We start from the raw sequence: 25,026 nt of genomic DNA, 5'->3' as shown, positions 1-25,026 counted from the left end.
TATTAATATTGCTTCTTCATTGTTTATTTGACCCCTATGACAATCATTAAGTGTTGTACCACATGATTCTTGACAAATGTATATTTTATTTTATGTACATTGAGAGCATATGCACCAAGACAAATTCCTTGTGTGTCCAATCACACTTGGCCAATAAAAATTCTATTCTATTCTATCTTTCCTATTCAACCCAGCATGTCAGATTCCAACAAGAGGATACTATATCCATCTGTAGTTGGGTTTAGAAGCCTGGCCTGATTCTTTTTGTAGATATGAATGCAAGTTTGGTTAATGCCAAAGTCTGCCTCAAATTCCATGTTTGCAATAAATGGTTTCTTATGCAAGTATAGTCACACTACATCGACTTAGCACGATTAGAGTAATGGTGTATGGCTGCATTTAAATCATTTGATTAAGCTATTACTGGGAAATTTCTGTCTTGCTGATAGCTCATGTTCTTCTGGAAGGCTTGCCAAGCAGGCATCACACATGGGAAAAAACAAAAAGTTGTTGTTGCAGCTGAATGGAAACACTGCCACCTACATCACTGTCATGACAAATGGGGTTAGCATTTCAGGGACACTGCTAGTACATGGGCAGCATAGGAGATGCTGCCCAGGGAAAGGTCATTGAGAGTTCATGCTGCACAGTGTGGAGCCCAGGTTCCCCAATGCTCCTCCCATTCTCTTCTGGCAACTTCATGAGATCAAGCAGGAGAAACCCATGAGAGAAGGAAATCATTATCTTTTCTGTTATTTTGCAAGCACATTGAGTGCTTCTGTACTGGTGATAAATTATTGGCCAATTAAACCTCTTCTCTTCTCTTTTCTCCCCTCCTTTCCTTCTCTTCTTTTCCACTCCACCTACTCTACTCTACTCTACTCTACCCTACCCTACTCTACCCTACCTTACTCTATTCACCCTACCTACTCTACTCATCACTGGTTTTCCTAGATCCTGTAAGACACAATGGCATAGAAAAGAATGTGGATGTTCTCCCAAAATTTCCCCATCTTTCTCTGTGCTGAACAATGTAATGGCTCTCATGCTTCTAAAGGTAACACAAAATACTTCAGACACAAAGTACTTCAAACATGCTAAAAGCTGAGCCTTGTGGTTTATGTACGATGATAAGCAACAGATTATAAATCAAATTAACAAGATAGCAATATTGTTTTATCTGCATTCCACAAAGTACAAGGATTTTTATTTAGCTGATGTTTTTCAGCAGATAAAAAAGGCCACTGCTCCACAGTACAGCATATTTAATGAACAGACAATCCAGGGTTCAATAGATACAAACCTAATCAACGCATTGGTATAATTTTCATGCACTGGGATTGAGCAGAATGATTTTGATATCTTGCCAAGGATGCAGGAGACTTTGATGAAGCCTATTTGAGGATCTCTCTGAATCATCCTATCGGTAATAGACAACAAACTGTACTGAACAGTGTGTACCAAGGTGTTAAGTTTCTCCCCAAATGCAGGATTTTAATTAAAGTACACTTTGCAACTAAGTTCTCTGTGTTCATATACTACATATTTCTCAGGGTCCTGTGAGAATTAGAGTCAACCATGTTGGGGCCAGTTCAAAGAACACACAAAATCTTCAAATTTAAAGGGCAAATAACTGAAACTATGAAGAGCTTCTGCTAATGTCCTGGGAACTTGGAGTAGCTTTTACAGAGTCAAAGGAGCAGCAGTTTATTGTAAGTTTGATTTTGCCTGGTAAGCCATCTCAAGCAATTATTTATGGGATGGGATAAAAACACCTCTGAACAAAATGAAAAAGGAGAAGGGACAGGTCCCTGTACATCTGTTAAAAGGCAGTTTCTTGGGTTTCTACAAGGAGAAGGTCCAATAGATAAGAGCTTTGTAAAAGTAATGCAAAACAAAATGCTTTCCCCCCTGCCTTAACTAATGTGTACTTGGAACACAGAAAATAATATTTCATCCTGGAAATGAATTTTGAAAACAAGCCAAGTAAACAGTCAATTCACATAAAAGCAGACGTAATTATATAGTGGATGGCTTGAATCTTCTTATAATAAATAGGTATAAACAAAGCAGTTTGCACAATATTTTCTTACTAAAATGACAAATCAGTTTAACTAGATAAAAAAAAGGTCACAAATTGCTACTTTTGTTTTGGTGCTTGGCTTCAACATCAAAACAGACTGAAACAAACAAAACAATTTAATGTTATTTGGACAAAATAAATGTTTTAAGTGATATTTCTAGGATACCAATTCGTATACTTTCAGATTAGTTTTAGTCATTAAGAGACAATGAAGGTGAGGTTGTGGGTACTAATCTCCTTCAGGAGGAATGAAAAACTGCAACACCAAGCAATTGGAAAAATATTAAGCAAACAGCTCTTTCATTTTCTGCTTTTAAAAATGCATCTAGGGTTGTATACCAAAACTGTATGAATTAATGTAGAAGTAACAGCAATTTGAATCAATGGAAACCTGCTTGCTTGTATGTATGCATACAATTGCAACTTATTCTGTCTTGTTCGCTATTATAATGATAAACCTTATAACATATGCTGCGATGCAGTTGTGTAACTTTTCTACTTAACTAGGATAAGCCAAAGAACAATGGTATTTGCTGCTAATGACAGTGCTGTGGATCAGTTTTATTATACAGGACACAATATCCACCTCAGTTATGGTCTAACCCAGTGATGGAGAACCTATGGCATGGGTGCCACAGGTGGCACGCGGAACCATATATGCTGGCACACGAGTTCTTGCCCTACCTCAGTTCCATTGTGCATGTGTGTGCTGGCCAGCTGATTTTTGGCTTGCACAGAGGCTCTGGGAGGGGATTTTTGGCTTCCAGAGAGCCTCCAGGGAGATGGAGGAGGGCGTTTTTACCCTCCCCTGCTCCAGGGAAGCCTTTGGAGCCTGGGGAAGGTGAAACATGAGCCTACTGAGTCCACCAGAAATTGGGAAACAGGCCATTTCCAGCCTCCAAACGGCCTCTGGGGGGGAGGGGGGAGGGGATGCTGTTTACGCCCTCCACAAGTATATAATAATAATAATAATAATAATAATAATAATAATAATAATAATAATAAAAATGTATTAGATTTGTATGCTGCCCCTCTCCGAAGACTCAGGGCGGCTCACAACAATAATAAAACAATGTTACAGTGGAACAAATCTAATATTAAGAGAGAAAAAGACATATAAAACCCTATCATTTAAAACCAAACAACACATATATACCAAACATAAAGTATAAAAGCCTGGGGAAGTTGTCTCAGTTCCCCCACGCCTGGTGATATAGGTGGGTCTTAAGACAAGGAGGGTGGGGGCAGTTCTAATCTCTGGGGGGAGTTGATTCCAGAGGGCCGGGGCCACCACAGAGAAGGCTCTTCCCCTGGGGCCTGCCAAACAACATTGTTTAGTCGACCGGACCTGGAGAAGGCCAACTCTGTGGGACCTTATCGGTCGCTGGGATTCATGTGGTAGCAGGCGGTTCCGGAGGAACTCTGGTCCAATGCCATGTAGGGCTTTAAAGGTCATAACCAACACTTTGAATTGTGACTGGAAACTGATCGGTAACCAGTGCAGGCCACGGAGTGTTGTAGAAATCTGGGCGAATCTGGGAAGCCCCACGATGGCTCTTGCGGCCGCATTCTGCATGATGTGAAGTTTCTGAACACTTTTCAAAGGTAGCCCCATGTAGAGAGCGATTATGATGTGGGCACTTGTGCATACACAATAGAGTGCGCACAAGCTCTTTCGGCACCCAAGGGGAAAAAAAGGTTCACCATCACTGGTCTAACCAAATCCTTCATTTCTAAAGATGTAAGCAGTTTTGGCAAACCATAGTTTTTGGCACCCCTAACTCTACCAATATTAGAATTGGGAGTTCAACAGAATCTGAAAGGCTACAAGTTCCTGACCTCCTAAGATTTCATGAATATCTAAAGCAGCAACCTTCATGTTGGAAGACAGAGTATCAGAGGGACAAAACAGTTTTGCAATGCAAGCTGTGGTCTCTCCCATTGGCATGCCATACACAAGTCCCAAAGGACAAAGTTTGAAGTTTGACATTGGATTTAATTCAATTCCATATGCAAAAGGAACCTGGGGACACTACTGGTCTAAAAACTGAATTTGTGAGCCATGTTTTCACTATTGCTTTTAAAAAATCTTGCTGCATCTGAAAAAAAAAATCATTAAATTGATATTTCCCATCCACAGATACTTTTCATTCTTTCCAGCCTAATAGACTATTGAAAAGAAATTATGCAGTGTTTGATAGCCAGCAGGAATAGAACACCAGAACCATCCCAGATCTCATATCATGGAGGGGAAAAACTAATCCCAGCAAAATGAATATGAAAATGGCTCAGATTCAGCTTGAGAGACAACTATTCCCCCCCAAAAAAAATCAGTTCAATTTTATTTGATTAGTCAATTGACTATATCAAGGTACCCTCCCTTTTGCGGATCATTTCATTCTTAGCTTCTCTGTTGCATATGTTCACAAGAGTGATGAAGATGGTTTTGACTTGCAGACATGGGCAAAGTAAACTCACACACAAGTTATTTCATTACACAGAAGAACATAAAGGTGACTTCTATGGCCACTCTGGTCAAGGGTTGGGGAGAAAAATTAAATTCCTATCCCCTGTAGGCTTCTGTTATTCTTTTCAATCTAATGGAATGTTTGAAATGGATTCCGTACAGATGGTTGAATCTAGTTCATCTTCAGAATTAACTGGTTGAAGCCTAAGAAAGACTTGCAGACATGGGCAAAGTAAACTCATACGCTAGTTATTTAATTACACAGAAGATCATAAAGGTGACTTCCAATGCCACTCTGGTCAAGGGTTGGGGAAAAAAAATTAAATTCCTATCCCCTGTAGGATTCTGTTATTGTTTTCAATCTAATGGAATGTTTGAAAAAAATTCTGTACAGATGTCTGAATCTAGTTCATCCTAAGAATTAACTGGTTAGAGCCTAAGAAAGTACTAAGGATGCAGAGAACACAAATGCAGGGGGGCGGGATGAAACATTTCTCTTTGGGAAGGACAATGTCTCAGAAGGCTGCTGGTTTTTCTAGTCTCAATCCACCTCTCTCCAGATGAATTATCCCAGAGAGAAGAATTTCAGAAGCTGTCACCTGCATTCCATCCTTCCCTTTTTCCTTTGGACAGAAGAAGCTCTTTAAGGATATAAAGTTTATTTCCCCAGACCAAGAACAGTAACTGGGGTTTGAATTCAGTATCAATAAATGCATTCCCAACAAGTGGAAAAAGTCATTTTATTTAAGTACATTTTTAATGTTTTATTTAGTAAAATGAATGTGATTACTTCCCATTTACTTTAATTCAAACAACTTAATAATTATAATCTGAAAACCCACAATACTAAAAATAAAGAGCCCATTAAACTGCCTAAAGTGTATTATTTTGAAATAATAAGTAATTAAATTGTTATGAGCTAATTGTACCAAGTCAACAAAAATGTATGGAGATATCCAGAAATTGGAAAGCTTCCTTTAAGAGCATGGAGATGTAAATAAATCTTTACAGCCATTTTCACAGGCAAAACGTGGCAATTATAAATGATAATGAAAATATATATTTCTTAAGTTGCTCTCATTGTTAGTTCATTTGGAAGCTGGATTGATATTTGTTTTATAGCTGGTGTCGTTTCATATTTGTTGTTGCTTTAGATATAGAAAGCCTCCCAGAATTGTCTGGAATAGGATAAGTCAGCAAACAAACAAATTTGCATAACTACAAAATATAACATTAAGCTTATATTTTACTTGAAACAAGCTATCCCTAGAAAATGATTGGGAGAGGTTGCCCTTATCCAAGAAAAAAAAATGCCAAAAGAAAATGCCATCATTTGATTGTATACCCCAACTAAACCAATTTAAAAAGAAAGCAATATTTGAGCTTTCTTTGCTATAGTGGGTCTTTATAAATCCTGTTGAGCTGCACATTCAGAAAAAAAAACCTTGCTAAATCAAGCATTTTATTGAAGTTATAACAAAGACAAGAGCAGCATCAAGAAGGGACTGGAGTGAGAAACTTATCTGAATGCCTCTGAAATAAAGAAGAGTATTATCAAGGATTCACAGGGATTTGCAAGAGACTGCCGTCTTGTCACCACCAGGGTATTTCTACAAAAGTGCCAGTGTATGAAGTTGTAAATACTAGTTCCTTTCAATTCTCCTTTCTATCATTTTATTGAATCAAGAAAATTAAAAAAAGGAACCGAACAACAACAATCTGGAACTAATTTTTACTATATTGATTGTGTGCTATCAAGTCATTTTCTACTCCTAGTGACTACATGCAGTAGATAGATTTGCAATGATGATCTATCTTCAACTTGTTCCTTCAGGTCTTCTAAATGTCCACTTATTGCCACTGTAACTAAATCCTTGCTGCTGGTCATCCTCATTTCAATTTTTACAATTTGCCTTCTAAACAAAATCCTTAAGGCAATGCAATGCAATGGCTTGTTAATGAGCCTAGATATTATTTTAAAATAGTCTTTTCACTAAATGTAGTTCTATTGTAATGATAGGAATTCTACTTGGCTAGTCACTGGCTTCAACTCCCCCCAATTTCAAAGAAATTGTGGAAGTTGAAGCCCATGTCTTCCAAGTTGCTAAGGTTAACCTCGAAATTCAGAGAAAATCATCTGTGGTTTTTGAACTATCTTCTGAGAAGAGATTTACAGTGATACCTCGTCTTACGAACTTAATTGGTTCCGGGACGAGGTTTGTAAGGTGAAAAGTTTGTAAGATGAAACAATGTTTCCCATAGGAATAAATGGAAAAGCGATTAATGCATGCAAGCCCAAAACTCACCCCTTTTGCCAGCCGAAGCACCTGTTTTTGCGCTGCTGGGATTTCCCTGAGGCTCCTCTCCATGGGAAACCCCACCTCTGAACGTCCGTGTTTTTGTGATGCTGCAGGGGAATCCCAGCAGGGGAATCCCAGCAGCACAAAAACAGGTGCTTTGCTGGCAACAGAAGTCCGGAGGTGGGGTTTCCCAGCGAGGCGAGCCTCAGCGAAATTGCAGCATCGCAAAAACATGGAAGTCCTCAAAACCCCACCTCCATGTTTTTGTGATGCTGCAATTTTGCTGAGGCTCCCCTCGCTGGGAAACCCCACCTCCGAACTTCCATTGCCAGCGAAGCGCCCGTTTTTGCACTGCTGGGATTCCCCTGCAGCATCTCAAAAACAACGAAGTCCGGAGGTGGGGTTTTCCATTGAGGGGAGCCTCAGGGGAATCATAGCAACGCAAAACGGGTGCTTTGCTGGCAACAGAAGTCCGGAGGCGGGACATCCCAGTGGTGGCAGCTTGGGTTTGTAAGGTGAAAATAGTTTGGAAGAAGAGGCAAAAAAATCTTAAATCCCGGGTTTGTATCTCGAAAAGTTTGTATAATGAGGGGTTTGTAAGACGAGGTATCACTGTATTTCTTTGGGGAAAAACACAATAGATTCAGAATGAATGAGCTGCCTACATTTAAACATCACTTTTAATAAAATGAATGTATAATAATCACTTATATCAATGGTGAAGAGACAACTTAGATTCAATCTCACCAATAATACCTTTGAATACAGAGTTCTGTTAATCTATCTGGATTTAATGGTTAGTTAAATTTTAATAGGAACAAGAACAAGGGGGCACAATCTGAGGTTAGTTGGGGGAAAGATTAGAAGTAACATGAGAAAATATTATTTTACTGAAAGAGCAGTAGATGCTTGGAACAAACTTTCAGCAGACACGGTTGGTAAATCCACAGTAACTGAATTTAAACATGCCTGGGATAAGCATATATCCATTGTAAGATGAAATACAGGAAATAGTATAAGGGCAGACTAGATGGACCATGAGGTCTTTTTCTGCCGTCAGTCTTCTATGTTTCTAGATATGCTTCTCTTTTTAGATGGTGATATTCTTCAAAATGTGCTAAGGCAACCCAGCTGCATTTGGGAGCTGTTCCACGTGCTGAGTGAAACCATGGATATTCAACAGACTGAGTTTTGCCCTGAATGTACAGTTGCACAAAGAAGATGTTCCCTACTTGAGAAGAATATAAACTAGCTGAATTTCTTTGTTCTCATTAACAGATGTTTCTTGGAGCCTGAGTGAAAGGTCTGTCATTCATTTCTTCCAATGTACTGCAGTGCCCTTCTCAGCTGAAATCCCTATAATTAGGTATCAAGTTGTTCTGTCGGGCTCTCTGGTAGACTCCTCCCAAAAATTCACAGGTACAAATTTCAGACACACACACGTTTGAAAATTCAAAACAATGTTCTTTATAATGAAAATTCACTTAACCTAAGCCCTCTTTTGGTATAGCAAAGAGCACTCGTCTCCAAACAAACTGGTAATTTGTACAAGTCCCTTATCAGTTCTGTGATACTTAGCTTGCAGCTGTGAGGCAATTCACAGTCCTTCTTCTTTCACAAAGTGAAACACACTTTGCTCTGGTTTAGTTTCAAAGCAGGGAAAAATCAGCACACAAAAAGTCAAAGTCAGTAAAGCAGTCACGAAACACAACGATCAGAGAATCCTTCACAATGGCCAAACCCAAGGCTGCTATTTATAGCAGCCTCACTAATTACCACAGCCCCACCCAACCACAGGTGGCCTCATTTTCCTTTGATAATAATCTCAGTTGTTGTTGCCTATGCATCGCTCTCCGCATGCGTGGCTGTATCATTAACTCTTGTTCTGAATCCAAGGAGGAGCTAGATAATTGATCTCCTTCTGAGCTGTCTGCCACACTATCCTCCTCCCTGTCACTCATGTCTTCTTGGTCAGAGGAGCCTTCATCAGCAGATTCCACAAGGGGGGGGGGGGGGGCAAAACAGGCCTGCAGCATGTGGATGTCTCCCCCACATCCACAGTCCTTGGGACAGGAGCTGGGCCAGACCTAACCACAACACAAGTGTAAAGGATCCCAAGTTTGATTAATAATTTAAGATCTCTGTGACAACAGATAGGATCCAAACTGCGTGAGAATGTCTTCTCCTTTATTTAGCGCTCATATTAGTCACAGAAATGGGCTTAATTCCATCTGTTTTGGGTCCAATGAAAGAGTTTTGTTTTGTTTTTGTGCCTATATATAGATGTGTATTATTGGCTGGGATGGAACAAGAAGCATCATACTGAAAACTATGCCTAACAAATCCCAAATCAGAAAATCTTCCTGGATTTTTTTTTTAAATGATAGAATGAATTCTGTGGATTGCCAAATAGTACTGGACTTTATAAGAATCAGATGAACTGCAAAAATTGGAGTGAAGTAGGATGCAGTATTTCCATAAATCATTGAGGAAATTATAGTAAAAATAAGAAAAGACATACATTTGTAACCCGAAAGCATTTCTGAAAGATTAGGATGAGCTGTTAAATCACTGCAACAGGAAAATAAAAGAGTTTGGATGCTGCAACCTTGCAGATGTTAATGGGGTAAAACTCTGTTTCCCATTGTTCAATTTACCATTCTTACAATAATCAGGAGTGATTCCTAATCTTCTAAAGCAGGAGTATCCAACCTTGGTCACTTTAAGGCCTGTGGACTTCAACTCCCAGAATTTCTCTACCAGCAAAGGAAAGCTGGCCAAGGAATTCTGGGAATTGAAGTCCACAAGTCTTAAAGTGGCCAAGGTTGGACACCTCTGTTCTAGATTAGATTAGATTAGATTAGATTTATTGGATTTATATGCCGCCCCTCTCCGCAGACTTGGGGCGGCTCACAACAATGGCAAAAACAGTACATAGTGACAAATCTAATAATTATCAATCTAATTACAGTTTTAGGTTAAACAATAAGCTTTTCAGGTAGCAAAGATGGAAAAGCATCCCTGCCTTCAAAATTTCTTTCTTTCAAATGATATATTTTAAGATCTATATTTGAATTTGAATTTTTAATATGTAAGAAAGGTCCTTTTATGAGCAAAACTCTGTTTTCTTCGGCACAAATATCTATAATTTATGGAAGAAAACATTAAGTATCAAGCTATGAGAAGAGAGATTCTCACATATTTTTGTACACACACACAAATACATGTACAAATATTTACTTAAATTGGATTAGTTGATTAGTAAACTGACCAATTGTTCATCACACACACACTGAATTTTGTAATGTTTTCTCTCTCTCCAATTTTTATGTTTTGTAAAAAAAAAATATTACTAATGCTAGTAATAAGAGTAAAATGAAGACGCTAAATCATTAAATACACAATTATTTCAATGAATTCAATGGGACTTTCTTCCAAGTAAATATATTCAACTCTACTGTATTCTGCGTAACAATCATTAATTTTTTTAATCAATGTGCGTGATAGTACCACTAAAATCTTTAAAATGAATAAATACAGAGAAGGATTGTACTGTGATCATGACACAATCTGGCAACAGCCCCTTTCTGCTCTCCAACCAGAATGAGCTTTGTGTGAGTCTGTCACCACTTGGCATTAATGCTGTGGCTTGTTTTCAAGGAACAATTATGTTTCTAATTGACAATAGAAGCTACCCTGCAAGTAGACTGCCATGAACTGCAATAACCTCACTGCCAACGTCCACTGCACAACAAGTCCACCAAGCTTGCCAATTAGGCTACCCAGGTAAACTTTTGTTCTTCTCACTCCCTTTCGTTTATTCTTGGTTGTCTCCTCTTGATGATTGTTGCCCGAGAATGCATTCAATGCATAATGCACACAATATACTTCAAAACTCAGCATGTACTACTGCTACTTAAGTAACTTCAATTAGTTTTTCACCATTGGTGTTATTGTGCTTACTTTTTAAATTCTAAATCTATACAGATTTACAAAAAGCCAATACCCTAGAAGACAGGCTCAAATTACAGAAAGACCTAGACAGACTAACAGTGGGCCCACACCAACAAAATGATGTTTAACATCGACAAGAGCAAAGTCCTTCACCTAGGCAGAAAAACCCCTGGACACACATACAACCTGGGAGAAACCCCTCTTAGCAGTAGTGACTGCGAAAGAGACCTCGGAGTCTTGGTGGACAATCAACTAAACATGAGCCAACAATGTGCAGCAGCAGCTAAAAAAGCCAACACAATCCTAACAAGGGAATACACTCGAAGACCAGGGAAGTCTTAATATCATTCTACTACGCCCTGGTCCGACCACACCTGGAGTACTGTATTCAGTTCTGGTCACCATACTTCAAAAGAGACATTGAAACTCTGGAGAAGGTGCAAAAAAGAGCAACCAAGATGATTAAGGGATTGGAAACCAAGACTTATAAAGAGAGACTGAGGGAACTGGGCATGGATAGCCTAGAGAAAAGGAGGGCCAGAGCGGACATGATAGCAGTCTACAAGTATATGAGGGAATGTCACAGAGAGGAGGGGATCACTTTATTCTTCAGGACACCAGAGGGCCGGACGAGGAACAATGGCTGGAAGCTGACCAAGGAGAGATTCAACATGGAGATAAGGAGGAACTTCCTGACGGTCAGAGCGATCAACCAATGGAACAACCTACCAGCGGACGTTGTGAACTCCAACACTCTGGACATTTTTAAGAGAAGATTGAACTGCCACTTGACTGGTGTACTATAGGGTTCCTGCTTGAGCAGGGGGTTGAACTCGATGGCCTTCATGGTCCCTTTCAACTCTAACAATAAATAAATAAAGTCTCCTCTTTGGAAAAACCAGTGTCTCTAAAACATATGAAACTAGGAACACCTCAATACGTCAGCTAGGTTTAATGTATAGTGCTGAAGTACAGCATTGAGGTACCTTTGGATGAGTTTGCTGATGAACATTGGAGGTTGAGAATGGGGGTGATCAACTGTCTTGGCTGTTCTGAATCTTTCAGGAGCTTTCAGAATCAGCATCTTTCTGATCCAGCTTCAGCGGATGGGAGTGGGAAACACAGTTTTGGGTCGTTCTTCTCCTTTTTCCATGGCAGGTTCCAGTTGGTAGAGGTGGTGTGTGAGAAGCAATTAAGTCCTAGGTCCTGCATTGTGGGAATTCTGCAGTGTGAAGTGTCTCCCTTTTCCACTTTAACATCTACATGAAACTGCTGGGTTATGTCATTTGATGGCACATGATACAGGATCCCCAGTACACTAAAGATGCCCCATTATGCATCTCTACCCTGGTCTGGTATGTTGATTATATATTTCCAAGTATCTGGAGGCTATAAATGTCTGGATGGGGATGAACTGATTTCGGTTCAACCCTGGCATGATGGAGTGGTTTGGGGGATCTGGTGCTTGTCATCTTTGACTTTATATAGGATTGCATGCTGCTGGACAATGGCGGTATGCAATTTGGAGGTGGTGGTGGGGCTTTCCACAGTTTTGTCTCGTGCACCAACTGGTGCCCTTTCCTAGACCAAGAGCCTCCCTTTTTACAATCCTGTTATCTTTTAATTCGGAGTAGAGTCAGTGGAGCTGAGCATTTACTGGCTGGATGCCCTTCCTGATGCCACACAGGGTTCGCAGCAGATATTATTTTTTTTGCACCCCAGGAAATAAACATCTGCCACTAGGATTGAACTCTTAATTGTCTGTGTGGGAAGTGAGCATCTTCATCACTAGGACGAGTGACCATATAAATCTTTTAAATAAATAAATAACGTGTAGCATGCAGATAATTGTTATCTGTTTTATTCATTTTCCTGCATTCATCTACCTATGTAGCTTGATAATGTAAATCTACATTTTGTTTGCAGTGAAGGTTTGATACCATGCTGGTTGGTTATGACCTATAAAGCCCTTCATGGCATCGGACCAGAATATCTCCGGGACCGCCTTCTGCCACACGAATCCCAGCAACCGATTAGGTCCCACAGAGTTGGCCTTCTCCTGGTGCCGTCGACTAAACAATGTCGTTTGACGGGTCCCAGGGGAAGAGCCTTCTCTGTGGCAGCCCTGACTCTCTGGAACCAGCTCCGCCCGGAGATTAGAACTGCCCCCACCCTCCTTGCCGTCTGTAAACTTCTTAAAACCCACCTTTGCCCCCAGGCATGGGGGGATTGAGATATCTCCCCCGGGCCTATACAATTTATGTATGGTATGTTTGTATCTATGTATGTCTGATTAATAATGGGGTTTTAAAAATGTTTTTAAATTATTAGATTTGTTATGAATTGTTCTATTGCTGTTGTGAGCCGCTCCGAGTCTATGGAGAGGGGTGGCATACAAATCAAATCAAATCAAATCAAATCAAATCAAATCAAATCAATCAATAAACAAACAAACAAACAAACAAATGCTTGACTTTGATTTTTGATTTGTTTGACTGCTTGAATACCTACACAGCTGATAAGACTGAGATGCAAAGTAGATTTTTAATTGGTGGTTAATTTTTACATTATGATAATGTCCCATTTTTTCAGCAATTGTTATTGGAATGTATAACAGTGATGGGTTCCAAATCCCATTGCTACTGGTTCGTATGCCCAGAAGCATCTGAGGCGGGTGGGTTGAGCCTACTGCTCCCATTACCGGTTCATAGAACCACACTATACTGGTAGCAACCAACCGCCTGGTACATATGTGGTATGGGTTTGAACCCTAACTCTCAGCACTTACTGGAATTATTATTTTTTCTTATTTTATTTCTCTCACACTTTGACACACGCACGCACACGCACACACATATACACAAAACACACGCACAAACACTTTATTTCTTAGCAAGAAATCAATAGGTGAACATTTGATGTCCAATGTTTAATTCATTCTTTTAATACATTAACAAAACTTGCCTCACCAAAATAGAACTTGGCCTCACCAAAACAGAGGCCCTTGTGGTAGACTTCATTCACCTCTCCCAATTTTCGTCTGCGCTAATTTAGAATTCTTTTATCACAATATAGATTTTATAATTAAGTTGGCTTCCAATCATGGCTTGCTTGGAACCAATTGACCCCCAACTTCTAATTCAGAACAATTATAATGAAGATTTATGCTTAAATGCATAGTTTTTCACTATAATTTGCATAATGATTATGCATTGCAATTTGCTCATCTGTCTGAACCCTAAGAGTTGAACAAAGGAGCATCAGCAAAACTCCTGCAAGCAGATTGTTCACATATATTATCCGTTTTGGGTACAGCTTGGCAAAATTTCCTTTTTATATGTGAAATGTTGCAATAGCAGGAGGTAAAACATGGAATCTTTGTCTTAATCTGTGAGGTTTCATTCATTCAACGTTTCCTAAAATTCTTTAATGACTATGCATATACTATTTGTGGAAAACAGAATATGCCAGAGGAAGAAGTATGCCCTTAAATTTTAAGTTTTTCCAATGATTAAAAATAATCCTTCTTATAAAATGATCAGGAAGCATTTGCATGACGTTAGAAATATTATCTGAAATGAAAGAAAAGGAAAAAAAAGTATTTGATCTGTTTTTGAGTTTGTAATAATGATTATGGAAAATTAGGATGAAGAGATTTTTTTTAACCATCAAATATTTGGTAGTAGCCAGAACATAGAATGAGGGCCCGGATTGTGGGGGCAATATGCTGGCTCTGTTAAAAAGTGCCATTGCTAACATGTTGTAAGGCGCCCCGAGTCTAAGGAGAAGGGCAGTATAAAAAATAATTAAAAAAAAAAATCAAATAAATAAATAAATAAACAAATAAATACATAAATACATAAATAAATACAAACATAAATAAATAAATAAATAAATATATTAATAAATAAATACATAAATAAATAGTTAAAAATTCAGTAAACCTTTAAATCTTTACTATGGTTAATGTCCATATATAGTCTTGCAAAATATCCAACGAACAATGTATGTAAAGAGGCAAAAGTGGAAAAGATTATTTTTCCTACTTGTTGCTTATCAGGGATAGTCAAATAGGTGACTACTTAAGTTTTTCTTAAACTTACATTTTCCTCCTTATATTTTCCATTATTTGTTTAAAGAAATGGTTTTATTATTTATCTCATAATAGATTAACTGCCTAATAAATACTGTAGATATCTTATCAGCTGGTGTCTTCTTTTTAAATTTCAGTCCTTGAATCTTATTCCACTACTGCTGTTGAAAGGAAGTACAATGAAATAAAGGTATTGCAATATGTAAAATGTCTTTACGTACTGAGTGATTTTCTACATAATAAGATTTCCTGCACTTTCTTAATATACTTAGGTCTTCTGTTACGCTACTGTGGCCAGGGGTGCTACTGCCCGGATAGGGTGGAACGCAGTGGGGTAGCAAAAATGGAGCTCCACCCCAGAGCACCCAATTTGCATTGAAAGATGTTGAAAGAAAATGCAGGGCATCCTGCATAAGCCACGCCCACAGTGTGGTAGTAAAAAAATTGGTAGACCTTCACTATCTGTAGCCCATTTCATAAAGGAATGTCTGTGTCATATAATTTTATCCAATCTGATTTCTCCAAAATCAGAACACATCTGGAAAATGTCATTTGTGGTAAACCATCCTCCTGGTATATTCTTTACCATTTATGTTCTCTCAGGTCATTCTTCTTGAAATGAATGAGACTCAGACAGGAGTGCAAGATGGTTCCGTTTATTCAGCTCTCTCGAAAGTGACTTCAGCAAGGAACGCATCTGAGCTGTCAGTGTCAGAACAGCCCTTTTTATACGTTTAAGGCTCGCGCCTAAAAGAAACGGCCGTGCGTCTTAGCCAATCAGACGCGGCCAAGGTTTATTCATAGTTTAAACAGTATTTACAAGGTATTTTCTTTTACAGAGTTTTACATTGGTTATATACAGACTTAACACCCCTCCCTCATTAGTTCAGCCAAACTGTCAATCAGTGAGCCAAGTGACGTAGTCCTCCAATCGATTGGGCCGGCGTGACGTGCGCTCAGACCTGCGCAGATCATTACCGGCTGGTATGTCTATGGTGGAGGTTGGCTCGTCGTTGTCTCCTGTCCGCGGCTGGGCCCAAGTTGGGGCTCTGGCCTGAGGAGACAAGTATGCTGATGGCGCACCGTGCCCAGAAGAGGAGGAAGGCTCGGCGTCGCTGGAGGAAGCATCAGGCCTTGGTAAGTCCTTTTGTAATTCCAAAAGTTCGAGTTGCGAATTAATGTCTGCTTGGGGGGAAGAATTTCCGTTAGCGGCCGGCTCTTCATTTGGTGTTATGCGCCCCCTTAAATGATCGATGTGCCGCCTCCATGTGCGGCCATCTTCCAATTGTACCACATAAGATTTTGGGGCTGTTTGTTGCAATATTTTTCCTTTCAGCCAACTCAACCCCCCGTCAAAATTTCTAGCAAAAACCAGTTGCCCTAGGTACATATTTCTTTCAGGTGCTGTACATGTTTCATTGTTTACATTTTGAGTACAATAACGAGGGTGCAACCTGTCCAGGGGGGACCTTATTTTTCGACCCATTAAAATTTCTGCTGGGCTTTTGTTTGTGATGGAATTTGGGGTGATATGCTGCATTAATAAAAATTGATCTAATTTGTGCTGTATTTCCCCTGGGCCTGCCCTGCGCAAGGCTTCTTTGGCCACACGTACATAACGTTCTGCAAGGCCATTAACCCATGGCGAGTAAGGGGATGTGAGTGCGTGTCTGACCCCTAAGTTGCTTAAAAAGCACTCAAATTGTCTGGCAGTTAATTGTGGCCCGTTATCTGAAACTAGGATGTCTGGGCACCCATGTGTGGCAAACAAATGGTATAATGCTTTAATGGTGGCACAAGTAGTAATGTTTTGCATAGCAATGATTTCCACCCATCTGGAGAACGCGTCTACCACAATTAAAAAGTTTTGGGTTCCAATAGGCCCTGCGAAGTCAATATGAATGCGGGACCATGGCCCCGTGGGTCTTTCCCATTCCAGAGGTGTTGTTTTCGGGGGATTGGGCCGTGACTCCTGGCAAGGGTCACAGTTTGCTACCCATTGTTCAATGTCCCTATCTAAACCTGGCCACCACAAATAGCCCCTGGCCAACCCTTTCATTCTGACAATGCCTGGGTGGCCTGCATGCAACATACTTAGTACCTTCTGTTTTAAGGTATTGGGAATGACCACCCTGTCACCCCATAACACGCATCCCTTCAAGTAGGATAATTCCAACCTTTTAGATTTAAATTCTGACAGCCCAGTTTCCTCAGAGTCTCCCACCCAACCTTTTTGAATACAATTGATTATTTTTAACAATAGTAAATCCTTCTTAGTGTGCTCAGCCACCTCTTTGGCAGTGGTCAGGCAGTTTTCCTCAAGGTCAATTAGTAAGACATCCTCTGTGGGGGTTGGATCTGAGACTAACTCGGGCATGGGGCATCTACTTAACCCGTCAGCATGATTTATTGATTTTCCCCCCTTGTGTGTTAGATGGTATTGGTATCCTGACAGGAAAAGGGCCCATCTTATTAATCTAGGGGACATGAAGGGAGGAGTTGGTTTATTGGCAGCTAGAAGACCAAGCAGGGGTTTGTGATCTGTTATTAGTTCAAAACTCCTCCCACAGAGATAATAATGGAATTTCTTAACGCTAGAGACTAGGGCCAATGCCTCTTTGTCTAATTGGCTGTAGTTTCTCTCTGCCATGGACAGTGTTTTAGAAAAGAAGGCGATGGGGGCCTCTGTATTGTTTGGCATTATGTGAGCTAATACCCCGCCAACCCCATACGCCGAAGCGTCGCACGTGAGCCTTATTGGCAAAGTTGAGCTATATTGAACCACTACGCTTTTAGAGGTCAATAACTGTTTTATTTTATGAAAAGCTTCGCGCTCCATTGTGCCCCAGGTCCAGGGAACTCCCTTCTGCAGCAGTCGGTGTAGTGGTTCTGCTGCCGTTGCCTTCTGTTTAAGGAAGACAGAATAAAAATTAAGGAGGCCCAGAAATGCTTGGAGTTCTGTCTTATTATTTGGCTCGGGTGCTTTGGTTATGGCCTCTAGTTTGTCTGCTGTGGGGTGTATTCCCTCACTGTCTATTCTATAGCCCAGAAATTCTATGCTACTTGCTCCCCATACACACTTGTCTGGTTTTACTTTTAACCCCTTAGCTTGCAGTCTAGCCAATACTTCTCTGATGCGCATGTTTAATTCTGTTTGGTTTTTTCCTGATATAAATATATCGTCAAAATATGGGGAGGTTCCTTTTATACCTGCCAATAATCGTTCCATGAAACTTTGGAAAATACCTGGGGCGGTACTGACCCCGAATTGCAGGCGGGTGCACCTAAAAGCACCCCTATGGGTCACTATGGTCTGGGCCAGGGATGTGGCCTCATCGACCGGAAGCTGTTGGTATGCCTGTGCCAGGTCGATTTTCGAAAATACTCTCCCTTCCCCCAAAGAATGAAGCAATTGTTGGACCACTGGGATCGGGTATGGATGGTGTTGAAGGGCCTTATTGATAGTGGCTTTGTAGTCTGCACAGACCCTTAAGGAGCCATCAGGTTTAACTGGAGTGACAATGGGGGTTTCCCATGGCGCTTGTTCTACAGGGACTAAGATGCCCTGGGCAATCAATTTGTCCAGTTGGATGTCTAGTTTAGGCAATAGTGGTAGGGGTACCCTGCAAGGCTTAAGTCTGACTGGGGGTACCTTGGGATCTAGAGAGAAGGAGATAGGGGCCCCATTATAGGTGCCCAAAGTAGGGCTGAAAACCTCAGGAAATTCTTGGATAAAGTTAGGAATATCAGGTTCAGCATTTACATGACAAAGACCCAGTATTTCAATTCCCAAAGGAGACATCCATGTTAACCCCAGGAGGGAGTGTTTGGCTCCCTCAACCACAATCAGAGGAAGAAAATATTCACAATTTTTAAATTTCACAGGCACCTCTACTTTCCCCAAAACAGGTATGACATTACCTTGAAAATCCCTTATTATTAAAGTTGAGTTAACAAAATCAGTTTTAAGAAAATTTGGCATATACATTTTGAATTTGTCCCAAGGCATAATAGAATGCTTAGAGCCTGTATCTAATTCTAGGTTACAAGGTTTGTTATTTAAAAGTAGTGAGATGATAATCTTGTTCCCTCCTTTAGCAGTTGCGCAATTTACGTAAGTTTGTGCTTTACCTCGTGCGTAGTCACGGTTAGCGGTAGAGTCGTTTCTGCGATTGAAGCCTCTGGAAAATTTGTTGTCTCGCGGTTGTTGTGCCTGGTTGTTGAAACGTTGTTGGCGGGGTGTAGAGAAGGACTCCTCTGGAAGGGGCGCTCTGCAAGCCTCGGCGATGTGCCCGCGTCGATTGCAGCGGCGGCAAATGGCGTCCCTGAAGGGGCAACGCTGTCGTGGGTGATTTCCTCGGCAACCGGGGCATGGGTTGGAGGGGCGTTGGTATCTGGGTTGTCTGGCTTGCTCGGAAGGCAGCAGGAGACAGGTGTCGTCGTCCGTGGCAGCTGGGCTGAGGTCATCTGTGGTTTCGGCGCGGGAAACAGCAACGGAGATTTTGGAGACGGTGTCTTTCTTTTCGTGTTCCTTGAGTTCTTTGGCGGCCGCGTCAGCTACTTCGGCTGTTTGAGCCAGCTTGATGACTGACTGAAGCGTTGGGTCGTCCTCTGTTAGGATTTTGTTCCGGACGGTCGCATTCTTCATCCCAAAGATGAGAGCGTCTGTGAGGCGAGCTTCTGGGCTGTCAAATTTGCACTTTGACAGCACCGTGCGAAGTCTCGTGGCGAATTGATTGATTGTCTCAGACTCACGCTGGGTCATCCTGGAAAATTGATGTCTGTAGACTACGGCAGGCTTCGTTGGTTTGAAGTGGTTTGCCAGTCTTGCTTGGAGGTTGTCCCACGGAACGGATTTAGCTGGAAGCGGGTCGGTAAGCGTTTGGACGAGGTCAAAAATCTCAGTCCCGCAATAGTTCAAGAAGATCGCCCGCTTCCTGTCGTCTTCAGCTTCTCCCATTCCTGCCGCTTCTAGGAAGATTTCAAATTTCGTCATGTAGGCGTCCCAAGACGACTTCTCGGGGTCGAAGTAGTCGGGAGCCCGGCCGATCTGGAGGTGATTCATGCTTGACTCGTGGATTCTTCGTTCTCTCGTCGCCAGTGAAATGAATGAGACTCAGACAGGAGTGCAAGATGGTTCCGTTTATTCAGCTCTCTCGAAAGTGACTTCAGCAAGGAACGCATCTGAGCTGTCAGTGTCAGAACAGCCCTTTTTATACGTTTAAGGCTCGCGCCTAAAAGAAACGGCCGTGCGTCTTAGCCAATCAGACGCGGCCAAGGTTTATTCATAGTTTAAACAGTATTTACAAGGTATTTTCTTTTACAGAGTTTTACATTGGTTATATACAGACTTAACACTTCTAACATGTATATAAAATAGCTTTTGGACACAATAATTTCCTATGCTACAGATAGTGAAGGTCTACCAATTTTTTTACTACCACACTTAAATATGTTAAAGGGTTAAATAAGGTCCAGGAGGGAAGTGTTTTTAATAGGAAAGTGAACACAAGAACAAGAACAAGGGGGCGCAATCTGAAGTTTGTTGGGGGAAAGATCAAAAGCAACATGAGAAAATATTATTTTACTGAAAGAGTAGTAGATCCTTGGAACAAACTTCTAGCAGACGTGGTAGATAAATCCACAGTAACTGAATTTAAACATGCCTGGGATAAACATATATCCATCCTAAGATAAAATACAGAAAATAGTATAAGGGCAGACTAGATGGACCATGAGGTCTTTTTCTGCCGTCAGACTTCTATGTTTCTATGTTCTATGAAGTTGAGGTTTTTACTCCATGAAGTTAGATTATTAATGTGCTAGGGAGCATTTAAAGTAGAAAGAAAGTAGAAAGTAAAAAAAAAAAGATTGATTTTTTAAATTGCTTGATTCCAGTCATTAACAGGAAGCAGTGCTAGTAGGAAAAAAATAATCAACTTTCAGAATCTAATCTAGAGGAGGAAATATTTTTTAAATCAGACAGGAAGACTCTCATCAAGCTAAAATCAAGCACTCAAACAGACATTTAAATCACCATTTCAACTTTAATTCAAAGAGCTTATGATTTTAACAATATATAAGGCTATCTTTATACTCCTAGCAAAAGACGATATAATATTTCAGGATGATAAAATAAATTTGGGGTCATCAGAGATCAATTCATACCAACTTGGCTCTTTATATCAAAAATTACTGTCCAGTATCTAAACTATTCCTTTGCCAAGGATTCAGTGTGGAGCATCAAGCCTGTTGATGTTCCAGCTGCCTACATAACTTCAACAGGTGAAAATAAGACAAATAGCAAAATAGGACCAAAAATATTTCTTTTTTATTTTCAATAAACAGTCATGAATTTTCCCCTTCAAATATACTCAATTACTCAATAACATTTTTAAAAAAATTATATAGTATAATGGATGAAATGGGCTAATTGCTAGCTTAGCAGAACCTCTCAGAATTTCTGCAAGAATAAATTGAGAAAGGGGAGAATTTTGTACCTTGTAGCTCCTAAAAGAAAGGCAGGATATAAACATACCCCAAGTAGGAACTGAGAAAACAATTATCACATAATAAAAGCAACCACCTTCAAACAGAGCTAGCCTAATATCCCAGTTCTTGTGTGGCAGGGATTCTTTGTTCTCTGGGCTATAAAAAAAATTAAGAGCTTAACTCTTTTAACAAATCGAAATGAAAAAGATGTTACTAGCTTCCTGATCTTTTGCCACTATGGACTAAACCAGCTCTACTACTATTACATTTGCCCTCAGGGTTATCAGGCCAGATGAGATTAGATCTGGTAGAAAAGGTGGTAGAATTTAGGAGGAACCCACCCGTTCTTCCATCTTTTACAATGTTACACAACACATTATCAAGAGTAGAGACCTTCAAATTTCTAGGTTCTATCATATCTCAAGATCTAAAATTGTCACCTAACATAAAAAAACACCATCAAAAAAGCACAACAAAGAATGTTCTTTGGAGATTGCAACTCAGAAAGCTCAAATTACCCAAGAAGCTGCTGATACAGTTTTACAGAGGAATTATTGAGTCTGTCATGTGCACCTTTTTAACTGTCTGGTTCGGTTCTGCAACCCAACAAGACAAACGCAGACTTCAAAGAATAATCAGAACTGCAGAAAAAACAATTACTGCCAACCTGCCTTCCTTTGAGGACCTGTATACTGCATGAGTCAAAAAAAGGACAGTGAAAATATTTACTGACCCCTTGCATCCTGGACATAAATTATTTCAACTCCTACCCTCAAGACGTCGCTATAGAGCACTGCACAGCAAGACAGCTAGACACATAAACAGCCTTTCCAGAACTCCATCACTCTGCTAAACAAATAATTTCCTCACCACTGTCAAACTATTCACTAAGGCTGCATTACTATTACTATTAGTCTTCTCATCATTCCTATCACCCATCTCTTCCCACTTATGACTGTATAACAGTAACTTGTTGCTTATATACTTACAATTTATATTAATATTAATTGTTTCTTGATTACATATTTGTACCCTATGACAATCATTTTGTACCTCATGATTCTTGACAAATGTATCTTTTCTTTTATGTACATTGAGAACATATGCACCAAAGACAAATTCCTTGTGTGTCCAATCACACTTGGTCAATAAAGAATTCTATTCTATTCTATTCTATTCTATTCTATTCTGTTCTGTTCTGTTCTATTCTATTCCTTTAGTAGGAAATCTTTTATGTAGATAAAAACTGATAACACTGATAGGTTATCACATTTCATTACTGCAAATGTTAAATGTTGTCATGCAAAATAAATGTTAAACTGCTAAAATTTTATAACTATTTTGATTTGCCTAGATCCCCAGCAAGATGACTTTGTGGTGGAGTGCTATATATTCCCTTCAGAATAAATTCCATCAATTTTAATGTGGGAATTATTTTAAACAACAAGTGACTGGACACACACAAGTGCTCTTGAGAAAATGTAAACATAGGTCTCCCCCTTCTGACCAGTTCCTGACTTACTCTTCATTAACACAGCTCAAGTGGCTTTCTAAAAAAATCCTTATTTACATAGATATTATCTGATGATCTCTCTAATTTTCAAATAACATATGTACCTCAAATGATGGAATATTTTAGCTTTATTTTATTTAACCAGTTGGAAATGTGTATTTTACTTCCAAATTGATAGCCAAATAATCAAGGAAAATACTTGGACTGGGCTTCAGTCTGAAACCTAAATGGAAAGCTGGAGGCCTGATTAAACAAAATGTAACATGTTTCTCCCACCCTCAGAACAGCCCCTCCTGTTTAATCCCATTTATACAAAGCAGGGATGACCTTCATAATTCCCCCAAGAGCTGTTAGGGTTTAACCACTAATTTCTGATTTCCTGACTGGATCCAATACATTAGAAATACAGCATTTTTATTGTTTGGAGAAAGCAACAAAGAGGCTATTTTTAATTATTTCCAACACTTTGTAACATTAAATGTGTGATGAGAATAAGAAGAAAGAGAGTGAATGGGAATAGGAATTAGACTTCATAGAAACATCTAATCTGGAGGCCCAAAAGTTCTGCCTTGAGCTATTTTCTCTACAGTGAATCTATGATGAAACCCAAGACCTTATTTAAGGAACTGCTACATAACTAATTTAACCAAGTTCCGTTAGTGATCTCCTCTTATTTTCCCTATATGTGCTTTATTTTCAGCCTTCCCAATAAACTCCTTATTTTATCTGGCATTTTGGCTCTGTTGGCCTTATAAGTCAATGTCTTATGAAAATTTCCCCATATGTTCTTTTAGTCCTTGTGGTGGACTATGATGGTTGGAGCAGCTTGCTGGATGTTGTTGGGGATACATTCTGTATGTCCTGCCAGATTTGACATCTTGTTCTATTTCCCCTTTTCTAGTGGTTTTGGTTTTACCTTTGTTATCCTGGATTTGGGCAGTGCCCCATCAAATAAAATGAATGATAAATAAATCACAATTTCCTAGCTACTCTTGTGTTTCATGATTGACACTAGTTTTGTTGTAGTAGAAATACTTAAGATTTAAATTCTGTTTTCTTACAGCTGGAGGGAGAAATAATTGACAGAAAGAACAAGAATTCCTCAAATAGGCTAGATGGTTCAGAAGAATGGTTCTTGTGGTTATTTCACAGAAAGCCCTCACAAGAAAGAATATGCAAGTAATTAAATAATAATAATAATAATAATAATAATAATAATAATAATAATAATAATAATGTCTCTTCCTAGCTTTTCATAGCCCCTCAGAAAAAAAACCTGCTGTATTTTGGTTTCACTCCATTTTGAAAATACGCTCTCTACATGGGGCTATCTTTGAAGAGTGTTTGGAAACTTCAGATCGTGCAAAATGCAGCTGCGAGAGCAATCATGGGTTTCCCTAGGTATGCCCATGTAACACCAACACTCCGCAGTCTGCATTGGTTGCTGATCAGTTTCCGGTCACGATTCAAAGTGTTGGTTATGACCTATAAAGCCCTTCATGGCATCGGGCCAGAATATCTCCGAGACCACCTTCTGCCACATGAATCCCAGTGATCAGTTAGGTCGCACAGAGTTGGCCTTCTCCGGGTCCCGTCGACTAAACAATGTCGTCTGGCGGGACCCAGGGGAAGAGCCTTCTCTGTGGCGGCCCTGTCCCTCTGGAACCAGCTCCCCCCGGAGATTAGGATTGCCCCCACCCTCCTTGCCTTTCGCAACTTCTTAAAACCCACCTCGGCCATCAGGCATGGGGGAATTGAGACATCTCCCCCATGCTTATATAGTTTTATGTATGGTATGTTTGTGTTGTATGTTTCTAAAATAATGGGTTTTTAGATATTTTTTAAATATTAGATTTGTTTATTATATACTGTTTTATTGTTGTTGTGAGCCGCTCTGAGTCTGTGGAGAGGGGCAGCATACAAATCTAATAAATGAATGAATGATTGAATGAATGATAAAGTGGGACAGACGATCATCGGCTTAACTTGGTTTAAAATTAAATAAAGAAAAAAAATCCATGCCAAATCAGAAACCAATATATATCACAGCTTGCAGCTGCTGAGCCATCAAACCACACCCATCCACCAGTATTTATAGAGGGAAGGCAGCTCAGGTCTCACTGT

General features: G+C 39.9%; 1 protein-coding gene across 2 annotated transcripts in view; it reads right to left on the bottom strand.

The window, feature by feature from the left end:
• Positions 1 to 25,026, bottom strand: part of MBP (myelin basic protein) — a 186,943-nt gene that overhangs the window by 75,501 nt on the left and 86,416 nt on the right. The window lies entirely within an intron of this gene.

Source organism: Erythrolamprus reginae, chromosome 3, assembly GCF_031021105.1.
Source record: "Erythrolamprus reginae isolate rEryReg1 chromosome 3, rEryReg1.hap1, whole genome shotgun sequence".
Taxonomy (NCBI): Eukaryota; Metazoa; Chordata; class Lepidosauria; order Squamata; family Dipsadidae; genus Erythrolamprus; species Erythrolamprus reginae.
This window is presented reverse-complemented; position numbering and strand designations above follow the sequence as displayed.